This window comes from Chelonia mydas, chromosome 2, assembly GCF_015237465.2.
Source record: "Chelonia mydas isolate rCheMyd1 chromosome 2, rCheMyd1.pri.v2, whole genome shotgun sequence".
NCBI lineage: Eukaryota > Metazoa > Chordata > Testudines > Cheloniidae > Chelonia > Chelonia mydas.
Window position 1 is genome coordinate 94,148,333 of NC_057850.1, and position 24,388 is coordinate 94,172,720.

The window sequence follows — 24,388 nt, forward strand, 5'->3', positions numbered from 1 at the left end:
GAAGCCTCAGTCTGCTTACAATCCTTTCTCTCTCCCCCTTCCCCATTGTCCTGCCTAGACTAGCATCTTTAAGTTTTTATACCCTTTAATCCTATGTTCAGCCTGGAAAGAGTAAACTTTGCTAGCCTATTGTATGCTAGACTGGTGATTATTTCCCCCTCAATAGATTCCCCAAGGACCTTTGGTATTCCTTACAATAGCACCTTATCTTTGCCATTGTTTTGTTTCCTGTTGGTTTCCCTCTTACAGTGTACTTTGATTTAACTTTATGCATTCAGGCAGGTTGATATCACACACAGAGAAACTAAGATGCATATGATTTTTCAAAAAGCACATAATTCCCTTATTCTCCACAGCATGGTTAGAGAAAATGTATAATCCCTCATAACAAGCAAGTCTAAAACAATTCCTGTTCACATCATGGGTTTCTGCAGTCCAGGAAACTGAGCATTTCTCATGTCCCATTACTTCTGACAAGATACAGAGGGCTGTGTGGTGATTTGGGAATCTGCCTGTACACTTTATGAATTCTATGTGAGAACATGAACTCTCTGTATTTTTATCATGCTGCAAACTCCATTTAGAGTGTGGGGACAAGTTGCCTTCTCAGTGGTCTCTTTACCTCCATGTTGGACTGAAATTCCAAAAGGTAGTGGTACAGGGCTGAAAATGGAGACCCATCGGATCAGGATCATCCTCTATTGAAACACAAACCCCATTGACAGTAGACTAGCTAACAACCAGAAGAAATGGTTTGTCAGGGGAGAGTTAGCCTTGAAATGAGGTCACCTGTTGGGAATGAACAGGAGTTCACCCAGCATAGGGTCCTGGAAGGTTATAAAATGACAGGAGCTGATCTCTTTGCTCTCTTCAGCCATTTTTGACCAGCTCAAGATGAGAGAAGCTGTTGCCTGCCTGAACTCAGGAGGCCCCACAAACACAAGGGAAGAGTGAGCCAGTGTGAGGTGAGCATGTAACATTTATTATTTTTATGTAGAACTGTGTTTTTTTTGCGTGATTAAGTTAAGAGCTATAACGTGTTAGACTTCAGAGCAAAGTGTCTCTGTCTTATATGCTATCCCTACCTACCTTGAAGAGGTAAACCAGAAGGCTCACACCATAGTTCTGGGAAGAGGGTATATTTAAGCCACAGGGAAGTCTGAGGAATCAGCACCAGTTCCAGGGAGTGGGTAGAGGGACCATGTAGACTGGGGTGGGTAAAATATAGCTTGCAGGCTGGATTTGGCCCCTCTAACATTTCTGTCCAGCCCCCTTGTGATCTCACAACTCCATGTGCTGCCCCCATCCCCAACACTGTCCTCACAGCTCCCATTGGCTGGAAACTGGGAGCTGCGGGGGCGGTGCTTGCGGGCATGGGAAGTGCAAGGAGACCTGCTTCCCCCTCCCCCCAAGGGGTGTGCAGAGACGTGCCAGCAGCAGCCGGCCACAGCCGCTTCCGAGAGCACCATGGGGCCACGGCATACAGGCAGCCTGCTTGAGTCCTGCTGTGCTGCCGGCCAGGAGAAGCTAGTGGTAAGTGCCTCCTGGCCAGAGCCTGCACTTCGCACCCCAATCCCTTGCCCCAGTCCAGAGTCCCACTCCTGCACCAAACTCCCTCCCAGAGCCCGCACCCCCTCCACTGATATAGTAGAAATGTGCAGCCCGTGATGACTTACCAAAATTTGTGGAGTGGTCCCCCTGTGAAAATTATTGCCCATCCCTCATGTAGACTAAGCTCTCAGGACAGGGTGCTAGACAGAGGACTTGCACCCTGTGTGTGTGCCTAGGGACCCCAGTACTTAGGCCCTGGCCTGGAATGTGGGAGACCCAGGTTCAAGTCTCTGCTCCAAATCAGACAGAGCCAGGACTTGAACCTGGTCTCTAACAGGCCAGTGGCGTAACCATCAGGTTGTAGACTAAGAAAGTCTCTTTCTCTCCATTTTGTGAAATTTTTCAGAAGGTCTCATTTTCGTTCTGCGTTCAAATGAAAACAAATTTCAAAACAGATCGATGTTTCAAGAAACAGAACTATTGTTTTCTGGCCAATGGATTATTTTCTTTTGCAGATGAAACTAGTCCTGCTTGCCTCTGTTTCCCCTCTGTAAAATGGAGATAATATTTCCTTACCTCACCAGGTTGTTGTGAGGATAAATTAATTAATATTTGTGAGATGTTTAGATTCTACAGTGCTGAGTGCCATAGAATAGTATATGAACTAATTGTTATCCCTCAAGTTGCAGCAATACAAGTTACCTGCAACTCCCATATGATGTCTACACACAGAGGTGAAAGTAAGCCGGTACGCCCCAGTACGGCGTACCAGCAAGAGCCGGTGCACCGTACTCGGGCAGCCCGGATTCCCCAGGGGGCAGTTTAAAGGGCCTGGGGATCCCAGCAGTGGCTGGAGCCCCACGCCCTTTAAATTGCCTCCAGAGCCCCGCTGTTAGAGCCCTGGGGTAGCAGCTGCAGGGCTCCGGCAGCTATTTAAAGGGCCTGAGGCTCCCCTGCTTCTACCACCTGGGCCCTTTAAATAGCCACTGGAGCCCCACCACCGCTACTCCAGGGGTCTGGCGGCTATTTAAAGGGCCAGGGCGGTAGAAGCAGGGGAGCGGCAGGCCCTTTAAATAGCCCCCGGAGCCCTGGGGTAGCGGGGGCTCCAGGGGCAATTTAAAGGGCCGGGGCTTCAGCTGCCTCTGCCACCGCAGGGCTCCGGTGGCTATTTAAAGGGCCAGGGTGGTAGAAGAGGGGAGCCCTGGGCCCTTTAAATAGCCCCTGGAGCCCCAGGCTGCTGCTGCTACCCCGGTGGGGGAGGACACTTATCTTACAGGGTGGGCTGGGGCTGGCTCTGACCCCCTCAACCCCGCCCCTTCTGCCCTAGGCCCCGTCCCTTCCGGGGGCCAGAGCTGGCCCCAGAGTACCAGTAAGTCACTCGACTTACTTTCACCCCTGTCTACATAACTCCAAAAATGGAGCCAGGACATCTGGGAGGCACACTGATACAGTACGTCTCCCAGGAAGCCTCCATCATCAGGACTCATATGCTGCCCCAACCTCAATTTAAACTGCCCTAGATTAGTCATGCCCCTATTGATGCAAAGATCACCATCTCCACAGTAGGGCATAGCTATCCCTCCACCAGTTTGCTGAATCAACTGGTACTTCATGTGATGTTAGACAATTAACTTTTAACCAGTTTTACAGCCTGTGTTTCTTTGTTTGTTTTCTGCATTGTCATACCTCAAGGATGGTTCATGTGATTACCCCAAACATTTCATTAAAAAGTATTCTCCTATGTCAGAGAAACACATATGGCAAAAGATGAGGTGGTTGCATGTCAAAATCAGTCTTACCAAGGAAAGACTAAGATCATCTCTTTATTATAAAGTCTATGGGCCATATCCTGTAAATCCCTCCTACCATGTGTAGTGCTTACTACTGTGAGTATCACTGACAAAAATATGACTCCTTTTGGGAGTAAGCACTCTGCCTTACAGAAGTGTTTGCAAGATTGATCACGATAGGACAATCAAGTAAAAGTACTCAGTGGATCAGCAGCAGGTATAGTAGTAATAAGTGGTGCACAGAAAACGAAACACTTATTCATCCCTCAGGTTCCAGATAAACCTGGATTTAAAACTATTCCTAATATATTAATACTGTTCAGCCTATTTCTAGCGCTATCTATTAATTTTTAAAGCATGCCTCATTTCTAATCTCTCAGTAATTATTACTACTCAGAATACAATTATTTCAGATAGTCTAAATACTTGATATCAGGGTTTGCACTGGATAATTTATAAATGAAATACCCAGTATATGTACTTCCTTAGATATTAAATGGGTTCTGATATTAAAAGTAATAATATGTAGGGACACTCACATATTAGATCAAGTCCTAACATGAATCATCTTCAAAAATGGAAACACCTCAAGAGATCCAAGGTATCCTTGGTAACTTCCAATTTTAGTAGTATTACCATGAGGTATATAACCCATAGAGTATATAAATAGTTTGATGTGTTTTTAAACAGAGTGCTCCAGTTCTAGTTAGCCTAAAGAAGATAAATTATTCCTGGGGGAATTCTGTGCCAACAGATTAAAGATTCTGTGCACTGTATTTTCAAATTCTGTAAAATTCTGCATATTTTATTTGTCAAAATAACACAATATAATCATACCAGTTTTAATTATTTTTGGTCATCTATTTAAAAATGCCTGTCAGCAAGTATGTCTGTAACAATACAGACAAAAAAAAATCAGAAAATGTTCTTTGACAAATCGATTCCTTACTTTATTAATACAGAACTCTGAGTAATAAATTCATTTAAACTACAATACAGAAACGTATTTCCTGCACTCCTCAGAAGCAGTGCATAGGCTTCGGGGAGTCAGGGGTAATGGAGGAGCTGAGGGAGAGGGAAGTAATTTCTGGGACGGAGCCCAGGTGTGAACTTGGAGGGTTGTTGGGTGTGGGTGGGAAAAGAATGGAACAGGTTATTTGTGGGGGTGGGGAGGGACTGTTAGGGAGCTTACCCCATGCAGACCCTGCTGACCCATAGCCTCTCCCATTCAGTCAGACACATCTGCCACTGTCCCCATGTGTTCCTTCACCCCATGTGTCCTTGTACCCCCTGCCATCGGACCATAAGAACATAAGAATGGCTATACTGGGTCAGAACAAAGGTCCATCCAGCCCAATATCCTGTCTACCGACAGTGGCCAATGCCAGATGCCCCAGTGGGAGTGAACTTAACAGGTAATGATCTAGTGATCTCTCTTCTGCCATCCATCTCCACCCTCTGACAAACAGAGGCTAGGGACACCATTCCTTACCCATTCTGGCTAATAGCCATTAATGGACTTAACCTCTATGAATTTATCTAGTTCTCTTTTAAACCCTGTTATAGTCTTATCAACATGTGTCCCTCCACCTCCACACAGACACCCACTCCTCCCATCCCCCTGTAGCCCTGCACCCCCTCCCCCTGTCCCCATGTGTCTCTGTGTCCCCTTCAGCCACGCCATTCCTCCCCGTAGCTCTGCATCCCCTCCCCCTCTGCCCATGTGGCCCTGCACCCCCTGCCATGGTGGCCCAGTGCCTCCACTCCCATTCAGCCCTTGCTCCAGTCTGTCCTCCCCCACTAGTCCTTATAAGCCCCTGTCTGACACCCCAGCAGCCCCATGCTGTCTCCCTATAGCCCCTGTCTCCTGACCTTGTCCTACAGATGTTGTGAAGAAGGCTCTGAAGGCTCTTTCTCTTCCCTAGCTGCCTGGGAGCCGCTGCGGTGTTCTGTCACGACATCACCCTCTGGTAGGCAAAAGGTGGAACTGCAGCAACTTTTCAACAGATGCTTAGTTCTGTGCAAAAAAATGAAAAATATGCATGGCTTATTAACTATGCATGCATGCAGAATTCCCACAGGAGTAATAAGTGAGCAACAAAAAGGCCCAGATAAAGTTATTTGAGTGATCATATTTTCCATCAGAATTTTACTGGCACTGTAATTTCTAAAGTGTTGACACTGTTTAAAATATCGAGTTTCGCTTATTAGTTTTCGGGGTGTTTTCTTTTTAACCTTCATGCTGTTAGATTTAACACACATTAAAACATGATACAGCCTTTCATCTCCCCCTTTCACTAGCCTACATCTGAAAGGGTCCAAAATCCCCAAAGTAAAAATACAACAACAACAAAGCCAAATAAATTATTCTAGCTGTGGTTTGTCCTTCACCTTTGTCCTCTTTGATTTTTTACAGTCAATAATTAAGAAATGACTAAAACAGACAAAACTGTTGTGTTCCCAGTTCCTGCTGGGATTAAAATTTTATGAAGCTTTTGTGGCCCATTTCAAATCTGACCTCCAATGGCAGCAGCAGAGGACAACTTGTTATTTCTTTGGCTTAATTGGTTCCTTAAGGAGAAGGCACAGAGTCACACTATTACCACCAGTGAAATTACAAACTCAAATATATTGCACTCGGTAACTACTTTTTGTTGTAATTTAATTATCAGTAAAATAACATAACTGATTCTGCTGAAGAATACTCATTAATCCTGTTAGTTATGTTGGGGCCACAAAGGCTTTGTTTATAGAGTATCAGCCAATATCTGCCTTCTGCTATATGCGAGCAGTTCCCATTGCTTTTAGTGGGAGTTGTGTACCCATGCGTGTCAGAACAGAATCTGTCGGGACATAACAGTCACTTAGGGTGCAAATGAATACTTGTTTTCAGTAGTACATTTACCCCACTGCTAGCAACTGTACGATGTAGGGTTTCATTACATGGTGCTAAATGCAATGATCTCTGTGTTCACCATTGGTAGTATTGGGGAAGATGCACCATTACCGAAAAATGGATATTAAAATTTGCAGTGCAGACAAAGCCAACACGCTAGAGTCTTGTGCTACAATATACTGTTAAGTTTATTCTTTTTTTTTTTCAATGCTGGAAAACATGATATTGCCTTGAATAGTTATTCTCTAAACTAAATGATTTTTTCCTTTTTCAAAGACATAATTTCAACAACAACAAAGATGGGCAGGTATCTCAGCTGCTTCTGTTGCTGATGGCGTAAGATCTGATTATAATCCAATTTAAACAAGTTTAATTAATTGCTTTGATTCAGTGATTACATCCTATATGCCAATTTAAAAAATAAGGTGACACAGCCTATTTTCCCACATTCTGTTCATAATCTTATTTACTGGTTACATCAGGTAGCACTTACAGTCAGCCAAACACTGTCCACACTCACATATAGACATAGTCCCTGCTCCAGGCAGCATAAGAGGAATTTAAGTGCTGCACAGGTCTTGTACTGCCCCAGGACACAGCTGTGAATTTCACCCACTACAAATGAACTCGGTAGTTATAAAGCCACCCAAGAAGAGGACAGCTTTTTCACCTGCATTCTAAATTTTAAAGGATTCAGGTTTCATTTCAGTCTATTAAATAACAGACAGTACAATATAAAAGCACCAGTTTAGCTTGATACTTCTGAAAGCCCATTTTAAAGCCCAGACTTGGCTTGGGTGGAGACTGAACTCCTTGAGTAAATATGCTCAGCCACCATGTTCTCTTGCAGCTCAGTTAAAAACAATAATAAAGCAGTATTGCTTTGCTGTATATTACTTGAATTGGGAATAGACAGAATGTTTTTGTTTCCTCTCTGTACCTCAAATAACAAGAAAAAGGGGAAAAAATGCAATGAATGTCCTGTTGAGTGTGTCAACAGCCTGAGTAACTGGAATGTGGGCTGGGAAAAGGTACAGGGGAAAGAGAGGAAGGAATCCTCCCTCCCAGGCTATAGAGTGGCTGCAGAGCTATTGGTGGAAGCTACTTCAGCCTGCTGAATGAAGTAGTCCTCCACACTTCTTACATGACCCAACCGCAGGGCCTAATACTGGAGGATCTGCACAACAGTTGATCCTCTGGCTCCACCTCTACCTGCTCATAGTCAAGCAGAGAGCCTCTCCACACATCAGAAATTCATCACTGCAGGGGGGAGGGGAGACTTTCTCCATGATGAACAGCCCCTCCCTGGCAGCAGTGTCATTGACTAGACCATCCATGCCAAGAAGGTGGAGGCAGAATTTGTCCCAGGCTAGGTGAGCCTTTGATTAAAACATTTTCAAATACATTGAAGGCATGTGTTTTTTTTAAATCCTTCTCTTTGTAAACAGCAGCTCTCAGCTTTTCTAATCAGGAAGCGGATAGGTTCTACTTGGCATGTGGGTAAACACAATCATGTAACTAAAAATATGTACATAGTTAAATCCTCCCTCCTCCAATCCTTCTTCTTGTCCCATTAACACTTTAGGGCTTGCATCTATTTAGCGGTAGTCACAAGAGTTAATGGATATTGACTGCCTGTCCTGTGATGTCTTTTGTCATCTGACTCAGATCATGTGCCAGGAAGTCTAGTATGTTTCCAGCACTCGTGAGTCAGACTCCTATCAGTGCAAGGTAAAAATGTGAAATTCAGGAGACTAGAGACCAGATTCTCAGCAAACGTAAATCAGAATAGTTCCACTGACTTCAATAAATTTCTCACTTTACGCCAGCTCAGAATCTGGCCCCAGAAGGCCGAGGAAACTACCTCCCATATTAATGAGGGGTATTACACAGCCATCAAGTTACTCCAGTCTGGTAACAGACAGGTAGCTAAGTGCCTCATTAGTGTAACAGGGATGAATCTTCATAGAATCATAGAATATGAGGGTTGGTAGGGACCTCAGGAGGTCATCTAGTCCAACCCTCTGCTCAAAGCAGGACCAATCCTCTTAAATGCCTGTCTCCTAAAATAATCCTGTTCTCTGTGTGCACTTCTGTGTTTTATCTGACACTTTCAAATAAGAGAGTGGATGCATAGAGAGCTTGAGACTTCATTCTGCTCACAGAAGCATACTATGCCTTGTGCATAATTTTAGTTGTATCAGCACCAAGTTTGTGCACTGAAGTGCAACAGCCATTCAATCTCTGCCACTCGTCTCAGGATCAAGGCTTTAAGAAAATGAAAATATCAACAGCAGCAATGGCTAATTGTTGAATTTACCATCAGTTTATCAGTTGTGAAGATTCTACATTTAACATAAAGAGAAAAGAATAAGGACTTTGCAGTGTATGTCATACAAATTCTCTTTCTGATTAAAATGATTGATATGTATATCTCTGAGATGGATATTAGTGTGACACTCCATCCCATATTCTTCACAGAAATATTGTTATAATATGATTATAGCATAACTATATGTTTTGTGCAAGATAAAGCATGTGAGATATCTTTGGAAAGGTTACAATTTACTGTATATGATTATCCTATTTGTATGCATCTATCATTTTTGTATGTAAAGTTAGGAATATTAACTATACATCTGTACTACAAAAGTATTTGCACCTGGGGAATGCCCCCCAGACAAAATGCAATCAGTCTGGCTGGTTAGCCGGGGATAAGTCAATGAACCATTAGGGAGGACAATAGGTCTTTGAAGATGCAAATCTCCCACCTTCCTGAGAATCTTTCTGGGATGCTACAAGCGGCCTTTGACTCATGGCTGCTTTGACACTGCAAGGTCATGTGATCATGTCACCCGGTACTGGACTCCATGATAGAATACCAGTATTTTTCCACTGCAGGGGTGGGAATCACACTGAAAGACAAAGGATTCCTGCCATATATAAATCCTATTTAAGACAGGGAAGTGAGATAATCAGGGTTTGTTCTTCACTGAATCCCCGCCCAGGATGACTGCTGGAAACATCTAAGAAACAAAAGCAAAGGAGGTGGGGAGAAGGACTGAGCCCAGGCTGGAAAAGGTGCTAGGCCTGTGAAAGAAATACCTGGAGTTTTAAGCTGCAAGCAAGAGCAGCCTGTCTTCAGGAACCACTGCAATCTGCCAAAAACAACATTGAGGGTGAGCAGTTACTACTTGCAGCCAGTTTCTATAATGTATTAAGCTTAGTTTGCATTTTTGTTTTACTTACTCAGTAATCTGCTTTGTTCTGTTTGCTATCTCTTATAATAACTTAAAATCTGTCTTTTGTAGTTAATAAACTTGTTTTTGTTTTCTCTAAAACCAGTTTGTGGAATTCATAATTGGGTGGGGGGAAAAGCTGTACATATCTTCCTCCACATTTAGGGAGGCAGCAAATTTCAATAAGTTTATGATGTACAGTTCTCTGTGCAGTGCAAGACAATACAATTTTGGGTTTATACTCCAGAGGGGCAGTGCACTTGAGTGCTGGGCAATTCTTTAGCTGAAGCTTTCTCATGCAGAGCTGATTTCAGTGTCTGTGTCTTTCTGCAACTGAGTGTGTCCCTACCCATGTGTGTGCTGGAGGATGCTTGAGGACCTGGCTCAGCAGAACAGTGTAAGGGAGCCCCGGCTGGTGGAACAGGTGGGAAACAAGCAGGGAGAACTGGAAGTCCTGGCACAGTTAAGGAATTATGATGTGATTGGAATAACAGAGACTTGGTGGGATAACTTACGTGACTGGAGTACTGTCATGGATGGATATAAACTGTTCAGGAAGGACAGGCAGAGCAGAAAAGGTGGGGGAGTTGCACTGTATGTTAGGGAGTAGTATGACTGCTCAGAGCTCAAGTATGAAACTGCAGAAAAACCTGAGTGTCTCTGGATTAAGTTTAGAAGTGTGAGCAACAAGGGTGATGTCGTGGTGGGAGTCTGCTATAGACCACCGGACCAGGGGGATGAGGTGGACAAGGCTTTCTTCCGGCAACTCACGGAAGTTACTAGATCGCAGGCCCTGGTTCTCATGGGAGACTTCAATCACCCTGATATCTGCTGGGAGAGCAATACAGCGGGGCACAGACAATCCAGGAAGTTTTTGGAAAGGGTAGGGGACAGTTGCCTGGTGCAAGTGCTGGAGGAACCAACTAGGGGCAGAGCTCTTCTTGACCTGCTGCTCACAAACCGGGAAGAATTAGTAGGGGAAGCTAAAGTGGATGGGCACCTGGGAGGCAGTGACCATGAGATGGTCGAGTTCAGGATCCTGACACGGAAGAAAGGAGAGCAGCAGAATACGGATCCTGGACTTCAGAAAAGCAGACTTTGACTCCCTCAGGGAACTGATGGGCAAGATCCCCTGGGAGAATAACATGAGGGGGAAAGGAGTCCAGGAGAGCTGGCTGTATTCTAAAGAATCCTTATTGAGGTTACAGGGACAAACCATCCCGATGTGTAGAAAGAATAGTAAATATGGCAGGCGACCAGCTTGGCTTAACAGTGAAATCCTTGCTGATCTCAAACACAAAAAAGAAGCTTACAAGAAGTGGAAGACTGGACAAATGACCAGGGAAGAGTATAAAAATATTGCTCGGGCATGCAGGAGTGAAATCAGGAAGGCCAAATCACACTGGCGTTGCAGCTAGCAAGAGATGTTAAGAGTAACAAGAAGGGTTTCTTCAGGTATGTTAGCAACAAGAAGAAAGTCAAGAAAAGTGTGCGCCCCTTACTGAATGAGGGAGGCACCCTAGTGACAGAGGATGTGGAAAAAACTACTGTACTCAATGCTTTTTTTGCCTCTGTCTTCACGAACAAGGTCAGCTCCCAGACTACTGCACTGGGCAGCACAGCATGGGGAGGAGGTGACCAGCCCTCTGTGGAGAAAGAAGTGGTTCAGGACTATTTAGAAAAGCTGGACGAGCATAAGTTCATGGGGCTAGATGCGCTGCATCCGACAGTGCTAAAGGAGTTGGCGGATGTGATTGCACAGCCATTGGCCATTATCTTTGAAAATTCATGGTGATCGGGGGAAGTCCGGGACGACTGGAAAAAGGCTAATGTAGTGCCCATCTTTAAAAAAGGGAAGAAGGAGGATCCTGGGAACTACAGGCCAGTCAGCCTCACCTCAGTCCCTGGAAAAATCATGGAGCAGGTCCTCAAGGAATCAATTCTGAAGCACTTAGAGGAGAGGAAAGTGATCAGGAACAGTCAGCATGGATTCACCAAGGGCAAATCATGCCTGACTAATCTAATTGCCTTCTGTAATGAGATAACTGGTTCTGTGGATGAAGGGAAAGCAGTGGACGTGTTATTCCTCGACATTAGCAAAGCTTTTGACACGGTCTCCCACAGTATTCTTGTCAGCAAGTTAAAGAAGTATAGGCTGGATGGATGCACTACAAGGTGGGTAGAAAGTTGGCTAGATTGTCGGGCTCAACGGGTAGTGATCAATGGCTCCATGTCTAGTTGGCAGCCGGTATCAAGTGGAGTGCCCCAAGGGTCGGTCCTGGGGCCGGTTTTGTTCAATATCTTCATAAATGATCTGGAGGATGGTGTGGATTGCACCCTCAGCAAGTTTGCAGATGACACTAAACTGGGAGGAGAGGTAGATATGATGGAGGGTAGGGATAGGATGCAGAGGGCCCTAGACAAATTAGAGGATTGGGCCAAAAGAAATCTGATGAGGTTCAACAAGGACAAGTGGAAGAACCCCATGCACTGCTACAGACTAGGGACCGAATAGCTCAGCAGCAGTTCTGCAGAAAAGGACTTAGGGGTTACAGCAGACGAGAAGCTGGATATGAGTCAACAGTGTGCCCTTGTTGCCAAGAAGGCCAATGGCATTTTGGGATGTATAGGTAGGGGCATTGTCAGCAGATCGAGGGACGTGATCGTTCCCCTCTATTCCACATTGGTGAGGCCTCATCTGGAGTACTGTGTCCAGTTTTGGGCCCCACACTACAAGAAGGATGTGGAAAAATGGAAAAGAGTCCAGCGGAGGGCAACAAAAATGATTAAGGGACTGGAACACATGACTTATGAGGAGAGGCTGAGGGAACTGGGATTGTTTAGTCTGCGGAAGAGAAGAATGAGGGGGGATTTGATAGCTGCTTGCAACTACCTGAAAGGGGTTCCAAAGAGGATGGATCTAGACTGTTCTCAGTGGTAGCTGATGACAGAACAAGGAGTAATGGTCTCAAGTTGCAGTGGTGGAGGTTTAGGTTGGATATTAGGAAAAACTTTTTCACTAGGAGGGTGGTGAAACACTGGAATGTGTTACCTAGGGAGGTGGTGGAATCTCCTTCCTTAGATATTTTTAAGGTAAGGCTTGACAAAGCCCTGGCTGGGATGATTTAGTTGGGGATTGGTCCTGCTTTCAGCAGGGGGTTGGACTAGGTGACCTCCAGAGGTCCCTTCCAACCCTGATATTCTAAGATTCTGTGATTCTATGAACAGGTGGGCTCAATGGTACTCCAGTACATCAGGTGGCACCCCGGAGGGGGGCACCCCATCACAATTAGTATCCTACTTTTGGTACTAATAGAATTTCATCTTTTCAAACTGTCAAGCATTCAGAAGTCAACTGAAATAGGAAAAAAAATTATAACCAACTTTTTGCCCCCTTTTCCACCCTAGGAGACCTTGATTTAGCTGACTAAATACACACAACTTACATATTATAGCATTTCAACAGCAACAAACAGCTTATACTATATCTTTAAGTATGAGTTTAGAATAGAGTTCAAACTAATATTTTCTTTAAATTCTACAATTTTATACTTTAGCTAGCAAGACTACCGATGAAGATCCCAATTCAGTAAAGCTCTTCAGCACATGATTAAAGATAAGTACATGCTTAGGGGCTTTGCTGGATGAGGGCCTAAAAGCCTTGATTTTTTGGTTTACACACTTTAGATAAACAATACCTATACATACATGTGTGTATTAAAATAATAATGTCACAATGTCTATGCCTGCAAGTGGAAGTCCTGGAAATCTAATTTACTGGAACTTCACATATCTTGAAACACATTTGAACATGGCAAGACATAATAATCAAACAATGCCTCAAATTCACATCACAGAGCACCTTTGTCATCCATCGTGTGTTAAAGAATGTTGCCAAAGGTTATGACAAAAGAAATGTGTCAACAATTTATTGTGCTATAGTCTAATTGGACTAGTGACTGTTTGAGCTGAATTATACCTGAAAGCCATCATGACCTAAATAGCTTACAGAACTAGATTTTTCCCTGCTAGATCTTGAAAATATATGACTCTGAGCATTTGGGAGTATTTCTTTAAAATGTTTTCCTTATTATACCTGTCAGAGGCATATTCTATCATAGTTTCTGTTGCTATTAACAAACTATTACAGCATGCTTCCTGACTATAATTGGCTTATACTTTTAGGCTTATTTGTTCATCTTGATATGTGAGATTAACTCATGGAATTCCTTGTAACACTTTTGTGAGTTATGCATATAAATCCCTACAAGATTTTGCATTAGGAAAGGACAGAGTAAATACAAAGGCTATTAGAAGAAGTGGATGCCTGTAGCTAAGGATTGTCACCCATAGAACTAGTGTTAGCATTTATTTTATTCAGCCGTAATACAAGGAACCTACAGGCCTGTAGTCTGTAAGACATTGGCTTCAGCAGTTAGCATAAGGTTTGAGGCCTATGACCTTTGGCATAGATACATGGCCTAATGGTCACCCCTGAGTTTGGGGGAACTGGAAATAAAGTGTGTAGGGGGGAATTTTGACCATAACAACACCAGCCAGCCACAGGAACATGAGCTAACACCAGCTTTTGGATAGAAAATCTGCAGATATCTGACCACAAGAGTGCCATGGCAACGAATTGACATATATGAAGGGCACCTCAACATTAGTAGGGTGAAGAAATACAAATAAGGAAGAGGGGAGAAACCCTACGGAATATGCATCAGACATAGTGGAGTCAGCGTAACATATTATAAAAGCTGTATCCTAGCCTGGGTGCAGGAGGAGAGAGATGTAGTAGTCCTTGGAAGGTGCCAGAATGATGGCCATTGGTGATGAGGAGGAAGGTGATGGTGTTGAGGAAGATGATGACTAACATTTCAGGTTGTTCTGCAAGGGAAGGTGTGAGTGTGTGTATATGGAAGTGCAGATGTGCATTCTGTACTATCTCTAGCTACCTTACTGAGTTAAAGTGTTTGTGACTTTGCTAAATGTATTCATAAACTCTTGTAAATATAGAAGGGTTCCTATAGTGTGAGTGTTGCAACTGTGCACCTCATGGTTCCCACCTATATAGTAATTTGAATAATACTGGGCCTGATCTTGGGACAAGAACCTGTCAACCCTCAAAGTGCGAATTCTTAAATAATATAATTAACACATAATCTATACATCAGGGTACAGGATATATATACACTAGTGACTCTACATATGTGTAGTTGTGTCATAATCCCCTGTTGTCCACACCTAAACCCCAGAAGCACAGGTCTGAAGGTGACTAGTGGACAATTAAGCTAGCGTGTCTGTGGGGTATGGATAAGTTTTTGCTGTGGCTCAGGATCCTGGTCAGGCATGGGTGAGACTTCCTCCACCAGCTACTCCAGGTAGAAGAGCAGAATCACATACTTTTTGTCTTCCAGGGCAGCCTCCACAGTTTCTGCTGCTTCCTTATCCTGGCCCTCATCAGCATCCCTTTTGACAATGAGGCTTGCAGGATTGAGGAGGGCATCACTTCAGCCACTTCAGGGTCTATACTGGGAGTCCGTGACAGTACCTGGTCAAGTTCCTCATAGAAGGGGGCATGTATGACAAGCCCTCCTGGAGTTCAAGTCTTTGGCCTTCCTGTACAGAAACTTCAAGTGCTTGACACATTCCTAAAACCAGAACCTAAGGCTGGTAAGTTACAATGGACTCCCACCCTCCTTGCCAATATCCCCTCTTGCTCTTCTGCTACAATCCTGATTTTAAGACCAAGGGCATTTGAATTATTGTGCACTAACTTTTCCTTCCTGGATAATATGCCATGCCATATGTGTGAATTTGAACTGCAATGCTGAAGCCATGGCATTGTCACACTGCTTCCCCTTACCAATCTCCTCCAATTTCCCCTCCTCCCTCCAGTCCCTCCTCCAATCCAACCTGAAAAGGTTCCCATGTTTTAAATCAATGAGTTTATTAATTTCTGATTAAGCACTATTAGGCATTTGGCTAAAGCTCTTTCTTAAAAACAGTTTATTAAGGAAAAAGCATCGTGCCACTGTGTCTGTGCATTTCTTGGCCAGCAGTCAGGCAGTGATGGTCCCAGGGCCACACTGAGCAGGAAGGGAGGGTATGGGTTAGAAAGGTCCCAGTCTGGGATGGGCCAGTTGTAGAAAACTTAGTCAGTTGTCTACAGGTAGTACCAGGTGTCTTTTGTACCTTGTAAGACTACATAGTTTCAGTGCTTCTCTCATGCCACTGATCTTACCATCCCCTTACAAATGGGAGCTCCATTTAAGTGAGAATGAGCAGGGTGGGAAGTGGAAGGAGGGGTTAGGCCCACAAAGGGGAAGGAACAAAACACAGCTGTAGAACACTTTGGTTGTCTGAGGTAAAGTTAGTCACAACATTCCTTTTTTCACGTGGAAGAGTACAAACATTTTACTATCCCCTTCACTGCTGTCTGACATCTCCCCACACTGTGTCATGCTGCAGCAGCTGTGGGAAACAGGGATGGGAGAAGGATCTGGTCTGGTAGTTGGATAAACACAACTGGTGTCGCTTTTGTACTGGAGAGTCGAGGGGCTCATGATGCAGATTGGAAACTTTTGGGGACCCCGAATCAAATTTTGTTGTGTTTCTTTCCTTCCTTGCCTATTTAACCATTGTTAGCCAGGCATGAGGCAGGTTTTTCTGGTAATGGGGCAGGCATGGGGCAGAATTTTGTGGTAATTCTGGGAGTGGGGAATGATTTTTATGGTTTGCATCTTCCTTTGCATGGAAACTCCATATGCTAGCTAAGAATATAGTTAATTTACAATTAAATTGCCTCACAGTTGTCTAAGCATATTTCAGCAAATTTCTGGTGTGACACAAACTCCAGCTGGGTCTTGAGGTTCAATGTCGGCAAATGTGCTTGGTCCACCTTCACAGCTGACCAAACCCCTCCATTCCGCAATATGCAGAAGGATGACCACTAGCAGAAACATCTCTCTGGCATAGATTGCTAGATCTCCTCCATGGTACTGGAAAGCCACTTGTCTTTTCCATTCTTGTACCCTGAAAACTGCTATGTTTTCCTAACTTTGACTAGCATGTGGACTTGGGTATACACACGTATATGGTGTTATACCCGTGTCCAGCACAACAAATGTGGACACTTGGCATGGTATGGGGACCGTGTGTGAGCTTGTATATGACTCAGTACTTGAGTATGTATGCCAGTGTAGACATAGCATAACAGATAGAGGAAGGGACTAGAAGTCAGACCTTGGTATTGGGCAAGTCAGTTAACTTATTTATGCCTCAGTTTACCCATCAGTAAAATAGATATGTTTTGTACTTGTCTGGTATCTTTCATCCAAGATCCCAAAGTTTCATTACAAACATAATACAGTCACTTCTTAATATTACATAAAACATAACCATGACACTATGTCACTTATATATTTGTTATTTGTATCTAATTCCTCCTTGGAAAAAAAATATTTTCTAACATAGGCCCATTTCTATCTTTCATCTCTGTAAACATAGAAAAACAGTAATTAACCTTTTAACTATTGAAAGTATCATTGTGAGATGTGGTGTGAACAGGAAGGAGGTATAAGGTTATGGAATCAATCCTGGAAATGTCTGCCAGTTACACTAGATATAACTGAAATAAAAACTTAGCGTAGCTTTTTCAAAAACTTTCAGCATTGGCCTAAATTTGCTCCAGTTGAAGTGGCATCTCTATGGCCCTCCCAGTGTAATTGGCAGATACATTCTTCTTTCACCAGCAGTAAGGAAGCCCTTCTAAATTGTTTCATTAAGCATTTGTATTTTAACTGTATTACAACAGATTTAACTTTTTGTAAGAGTTACTTGGCATTCCAAAAAAAAAAAATTCCCAAATACCTTAACTGAAAGACTGTTTCCCTAAAAGGCCACATTCTAGTTATTGTTTGAATGGTTATTCAATTAATACAGGCTTAATTGTAGTTCACTCCATCAGTAATACATGTACCAAGTGGATTATAGATATAGGACCTAATTTTCAGATTGCACTTAATTGGACCTCCCTTCTAGAGGCCACAGCTTTGTGGACACAGTAAATACAGTATAAGATTGTGCTCAGAATTATTTGTGGGTGCAATTTAGATGACTGAGATTTCCACCTGGGTGTACCTACAAATCCGTTAGTAGATCTCTAAATTGTCCAGTTTACATTTACAAATAATTGAAGGCACAAAACTGTGATCAAGATTATTTGTGTCCACAAAATCAATTGTGTGTGTGAAAAGAGAGACTGGTTGTGAAACTTCTGGCCTAAAGTGCTATTATAGTGTCATTATGAAACCTAATTTACACGTTCTGGTTTTCTGGATATATATACATCCACAGATTGTATTTACAAGCCCAGATACTCAGCTGTGACCAGTATCCACTGCGTGCAACTGAGGCAGTTAAGGTATGGCAAAGATTTAGCTATGGCTTCTTTCTCCTTGGGTTAGTTCTATGCTCATCCTGAGATAGTTTATCGTACCCTGGAGGCTGCTCTAAAGAATGCCAGCTGGCTATGGTTTCAAGGGGCCATTACACAATCCAAGAATAGCCAGTGTGCAATAGTGCTCAGGCCACACCTAGGGCTTCATGGGTACTGGAGCAGAAACCAGCTACATTGGCTCTGTGCCAGCTAGGGTCTTCTCCTTCCCAGGAGAATCCTCAGCTGAGGAGATCCTCTGGCTTTCAGCTCCTTTGCATTGTTGGAGCATGCCTGTGGGAATGAGAAGAGAACCATGTCCAACACAATACAGTACAGTGCAATACAATACCGTAAATACAAATATGTTCTGTAAATTAAGATATTAATAATCACAAGACTGCACAAAATGTGATAGGCACTTTCCAGCCATAAGAAAAACAGCCCATGCTCCAAACAACTGACAATTTACATAGGTAAGACATACAGCACTAGGCAAGCAGACAAGTAGCATAGATGATGTTAGACACACTTTTGTGCCTCTTCTCCATTACGTTCAACTCCCTGCTGCTTTCCCCAGCAAACCTGTTCCACCAATGCTGCCTCAGTGCTCCTTATCTGAGCAGTCATAGTATAGCTTCAGGCCAACAAAAACTAGTCAACCACGTGTAATATTTTTAAGCCTTTGTATTTGTCAATGTGTCTGAATGCATTCTAATTAATTTTGTAATCTGCTAGCTTAAACTGTTAGAAAGGGAGAAGAAACAGCATCAGAGAGATAGCAAAGAAAGTCATCCATCTCACTGACCTCAGAGAGATGGATAACCTGTATCATTCTTTACTGAAACTGTGGCGGCAGCAGCATTGAGGATGGAACTGGAGAAAGGTAGGAAATAAAACATTTCCAGGCAGAATTAGATATCCTGATTAATGATCTCAAAAACCCCATGTGAGTTTTTCACACCGCCTGATAGTCAGTCTCTTCTGTGGAAAGCAGCTGGACATGGGCAAAAATTGAATGCCACTCTGCTGTGTCTAGGATCACTGGGGAAGGTATGAAATGATGCCAGTCACTAACGAAATAAGCATTTGGATGACATTAAAATATGTTCTGGAGGGATGGAGGGGAAGCTAGGAATGTTCCTGTAGATGTCCAGACTGGTATATTTAATTTTCTCACATGAATTTTGTGCAGCAGAGATTATCTTCAGTCTATCTAGGTCACTGCATAAGGGTATTTCTTACATTTAATTTTGTTAAATGCTAATTGGTCTATGAGGACATTCATAATCACATTTCATTTGTCAAGCAGCAATATAATTTATATATTAACACCATCCTAGCCAGGAAAGGGAGGTCATTAATCTTTTATCTTAATTAAAACACAGCATGAGGGCAGTGGAATTCAGTATGCAATATCATACATTCAGTGGTGTTCTGAAGCATATATTGACTGCATGCTTTCCATTCACTATGCCAGCTGAGATACAGGATTGGCTATAAAGGATGTAATATACAAGGATGCTGCAGGTTTTATGTGGGTACAGATCTAAAAAATGTAAGAAAATGGTTAAATCCTGGAACACTGTCTTTCGAATATGCTGCTGTAGTGCTAAATGCAATTAGTGGAGATCTGAAAAGGAAGTTTAGAATCTAAATTCTACTTTTTGTTTTATTGGTGGCACAGTTACAAAGAAAGCAGATGGACAAATTTTGGATTACCTACTTTCATCTAATTGTCTAGCATTTGTCTGCTTGCCAAGGCGGGGAGTCATGCTCCCAGCTGCAGTGTAGACATGCCTCTAATAGCACCATTTGAGCAAGGTGCAGCAGGGCTGTGGAGGTCCCCTAATGGATACACGGGGCATTAGCTCATTGCACTGCCGATAGGTTTAAAAACAAAAAATGACCAGTAAGTAGGAGGGAAAAAAAACTTACAATGAAATGAAGAGGGAGAGCTAGCAGGATGTGTGCTGAATTCAAGCACGTCGTCCTTTACTTTTCTATGGTATCCCTTTTTCACTCCTCGCCTCGCTTCCCCACCATTCCCCCACTCCTTTATTTGTGTTTTGTCTATTTTGACCCTGATCCTTCAATGAGCTCCATGTGTATAGACACCTGAATGTGCATGGAGCATATTGTCTCCAGTGGGGCACCATCCATGCAGAGCTCATTACAGGAGTACAGACTTTGATTTTAAGTGCTTCAGGGCAAGGACTTCATTTTCTGAATGTCTGTAGACATCAAATATACTTGTTGGGACTATGTAAATTTTTTTAAAAAGTTAATATTAATCTCTGGATGGGCCTGTAATGAGCTTCCATTTAAAATAACCTTTTTTCTATGCAGATGGTAGCTCACATGACCCAGTTCTCAGAAATAAGAGAAATAATGTAGGACTGCTACATCAAAGAGAAAGGAGTAATATACAAAATGCCCATCTAGCAGTAGTTGCAGTGCATTATCCACCAAATATATCATTAAAAAAATCAGTGATACAGCCCCATAAATGCACACTGTGCTTAGAAACACAGCCCAAGCCACAGGCTGTGACTAGTTCCTCCAAGGCTGATTGATTTGCTTTCTGTCCCCAAAATCTAATAATCCATCGCAGACAACAGTCCGGCAACATGGTGCAATAGTTCAGGAAAGGGAGCGTGTGTGTGTGTGTATGGGGAGCATTATTTGTGAGAAGAAGAGGGTGGTAACACAGATACCTTGAAAAAGTGGATTATAAGGAGGGATTAAAAGAAGAGGCAGCAGATATTTGGGCCCAGAATCTCAAAGGTATTCAGGCACCTAACTGAAATTGTAATCAAAGGCAGATCGATGTCTCAATATCTTTAAGGATCTGGGCCTTGGTGGACAAACAAAGGATAGCATGACATACGGTGTGAGAGATTGAGGAGTGTGTAGGTAGTGAGAGGAGGAGGAGAGAGGTGGAGAAGAAAGCAAAGATGTAGAGGGGAAAAGTATGATCAGGGGATTTGATGGTGAGGAAAGGGGACTGAATTTAATGTGGTACAAAATAGAAAGCCAATGAAGGGATTCAAATAGGGGGATAACATAGGTCAGAGTGGCGGGAGAGGAATTTGGTTAATCAAAAGCATTTTGGATACTGTGAAGAGGGAAAGACTCAAGAAGGTCAAGTTAACCAAATTAAGAGGCAATCAAGGCAGGGACAAGCTGATAGCCATGGGGATAGAAGAGAAAGGATAAATATTATAGAGGAAGAAGTGATAGGAGTTAGGGAGACTGGACATTGAGGAAAATAAAAGAATCAAAGATTACCGTGAGATTGTAAGCCTCAGATAGGAGGGAAAATGGAGTTGTCAGTTAAATTAGGGAAATAGGGGAAAGGGTATCAGAATGAAAATCTGGTATTAGAGAGAATGAATTTGAGACGGCAACAGGAGACCTGTGCGGGACCTTGAAATGCAAGAGAGTGGGGAGAGGTTGTAAGCTGAGAGGTAAATTTAGAAATCTTCCACACAGAGATGTTAATTGAAGCCATCGAAGTGCATGAGAGAAAGAGGAGGTGAAAATTTAGGACAGTGCCCTGAGGGACACCAAAAGAAGAAGAGGAGGAGGAAGAGCAACTAATGTAAACAATGAAGAAATTGGTAGTAAGATAGAAGAACCAAGACAGCACAGAGCTACAAAATCCAATAGGGGAGAGAAAGTGGAGGAAGAGAGACAAGGTACCAGAGGGATAAGAATAAGGATAGAGAAATATCCTTCTCATAATTTAGTGAGGGGGAAATCTTCAGTGACATTGAGGTTGAGATTCAGTGAAGTAAAGATAATGGAAACTGGATAGGAAAACAGAAGTGAGCTGGAGGAAAGGAAGTCAAGACAGCATAAGTAGAAAATATTCTCTATGATTTTGGAGACAGAAGAGGAGGAGGAGGAGATAAAATAACAATTATGGAAGGGAGGTAGGATTGAGGGAAAATTAGAAAAGGTACAGGAATATTTGAAGATTGAAGGAAATATGCTAGAGTTGTGAGTGCTGGTAGAAATAAGGAAGAGAATTTGGGAAGGAGTCATGGATAACAGAAGTTGTAAAGAGACGAACTGTGGAGGGAGCATATATATCTTATGTTTCCCACATGCAGAGAAGTTAGATAAAAGCATAAAATCTTTTGCTGGAAGTTTGCAGTGTAACGCTGCTTTATTTCTTAGGATTCAGAATGATGATACACACAGAAAGAGTGAAAGCAAGCTACTCTCTAAAACAGAATGGCACATCTCACCATACCTTACTTTAGGTTGGCTGTATCAGAATGAGTCTGATCACACACTTTCTTTCAGAGCTCCCTATCCTGCAAGCAGGACCAGAAAACCCCTCACAAGTTAAAGTGACAGCCTATGATTCCAATACCGTTTTCAGGTACACCACGGCTTTTGAAAGGCACTCCCATTCATGCCTCTGCTATTTCTGTAGTACTCTTGAAGAGGACCTAGAAGGAGAAGTCCTGACTGGACTGGAGGAAGATGTGTGAATCAGCTTCTGAAAGAAGTTACTTCAGAAAATTGCATCATCACAGAACATGAATATGCCAAGTCAATGATCAGGTTATAGCTTAGTCCTTTGTGTACCAAAGGACTGGAATGAGAATGTAGTTAATAAATGGCATTCACATGGGTGCAAGGGAATCCTGTTATATTCAAAGGTCACCTCTAAGTAACTGAGGCAATTAGTGATGTAGGGAAAACAAAATACATGATTACTGCAAGCAAATTGATGAGTGGCACAAAGAAAAATATTAATTATTGTGCTTCCAGTGAATTAAGAATAATGATACTTTGGAAGCATTTACTGCATGCAGACAGTACCCAAGAAAATTGTACGCTGTATTCCTTCTTGCCAGCTCCAGGTCTTTTAGCCCCAAAAGCACTTAGTACATTTCTTATTGCTTCTTTCTCCTCAGTGGCTATTTTGTCACTTTAATTCCAGATATGAGCAGGAGCAGTTCTTTTAGGAGTCATTACTAGCAACCACCACTTTATGAAAGTATAGCCAGCATGACATACAGTGCTATAGAGTAACTTAGGTGGCATCCATCCCCCAGGAAGCTAAGCTTATGGTTTATCTTTAAGGAGCTCCCAATGTGCAGTAACAGAAATAGAATGATTGGGGCATTTTCTTCACTTTCATTTTCTTAAACTATTGCAGTCAATTTTCTGACCATATAAAGTCACACAGCAGAGGATTTTGCTTTGTTTTTAAGCTTTACTTCTAACATAACTCCTTTCCATGGGAATTTTTTTTCATTTATCAAGATCTACAATTGCTATAGTATAAGACTGGAATTCTGAAAATGGTTTGAATGTTGCAAAATAATAATTTGTAGAGAAAAAGAATTCTGTGAATTTTAGTTAATTAAAAGAGCTTGAATCTATGTATAATAAATTTATATAGTCATATGATTATACTAAGTTAGTATAGCCAAAAAATTGATTTGATTGTGGAGTGGGGTTTTTTTTCTTTTGGCCTTACCCAGCCACCAGTCATCTCTTCCATTGTCACTCAGTTCATCCACAACACAGCAAAAAGGGTCAAATATAGTATGGTTAGGAGAGCTTGGCAAGTATATTTTCAAAATGGCCACTCCCCAAGAAGAATCAAAGAGATTTTTGTCTGAGTAATACAGGCTACCCAAGCACATCCAGTGAGGATCTTCAGTCAAGGAAGAAATGATGTCTTGAGTCTAGACCAAAGATAAGGGGCCACAAAAGGTTTAGTTCTAATTATAAGGGGAGACCAAGTTCAAAAACGACCAGCACCTTGGTTACCTGATCTGTCTTGGTTACCTGTTTACAGAATTTAGAGCTTTTCAAAGTTAAAATAGCAACTAGATCCCAAAACAGGTTAGACATTCATCTTGACCCTGGAGAACAATTATTTTTTTTAGGTCTTCTGCAACTCCTTTTACACTGTATATGTATTTTTCCACAGGCCCAGTTTCCCATACTTTATTTCCCTGTCAGTTTGCAAAGTTGTATTTTTATCACTGAAATATATACAACTTGGGATGCATGCCTGAATCCTTTAGCTTTTGGAGCTACAACAAAATTCCAGCTCTTATCACTTTCAAAAATACTTGTTACTGTGAGCAGTTATTTCTTAACAATATCTCACTGTTCAATTATCTAAATAAAATATGTAAGTATTTTATAATAGACTTGTTTATCATTGTTTTTATTCCATTAAACAAATGGAAAGTATTTAGCCCTTTTGTTTTCACAGGATTAATACATTTGATATGTAAGAACCATCTTAAAATTTGTTCCTGCTCTTTAGCAATTTGCGCTCAGTAAATTGTCTCCTTATCACAGCATTTTATTTACCCAACTCAAACTGTTATAGAAAAGGTGATTGAAATAGTTATCAGTGTTTCAGATACCACTCATTCAGATAATAATATGAAAGGACTTGCTTGAAAAACTAAACTGGCCTTTAACTGAG

The 24,388-nt window shown here is 42.3% G+C and overlaps 1 long non-coding RNA gene across 2 annotated transcripts; it reads left to right on the forward strand.

The window, feature by feature from the left end:
• The first annotated feature begins 828 nt into the window (after positions 1 to 828).
• Positions 829 to 24,084, forward strand: LOC122464259. 2 transcript variants are annotated; one of them, XR_006288205.1, is made up of 3 exons: positions 829 to 965; positions 14,897 to 15,152; positions 22,231 to 24,084. It is a non-coding gene; the product is annotated as an uncharacterized LOC122464259 (long non-coding RNA). The 2 variants fall into 2 exon arrangements; XR_006288204.1 differs by lacking the exon at positions 829 to 965 and adding an exon at positions 9,205 to 9,416.
• The last annotated feature ends 304 nt before the right edge of the window (positions 24,085 to 24,388 follow it).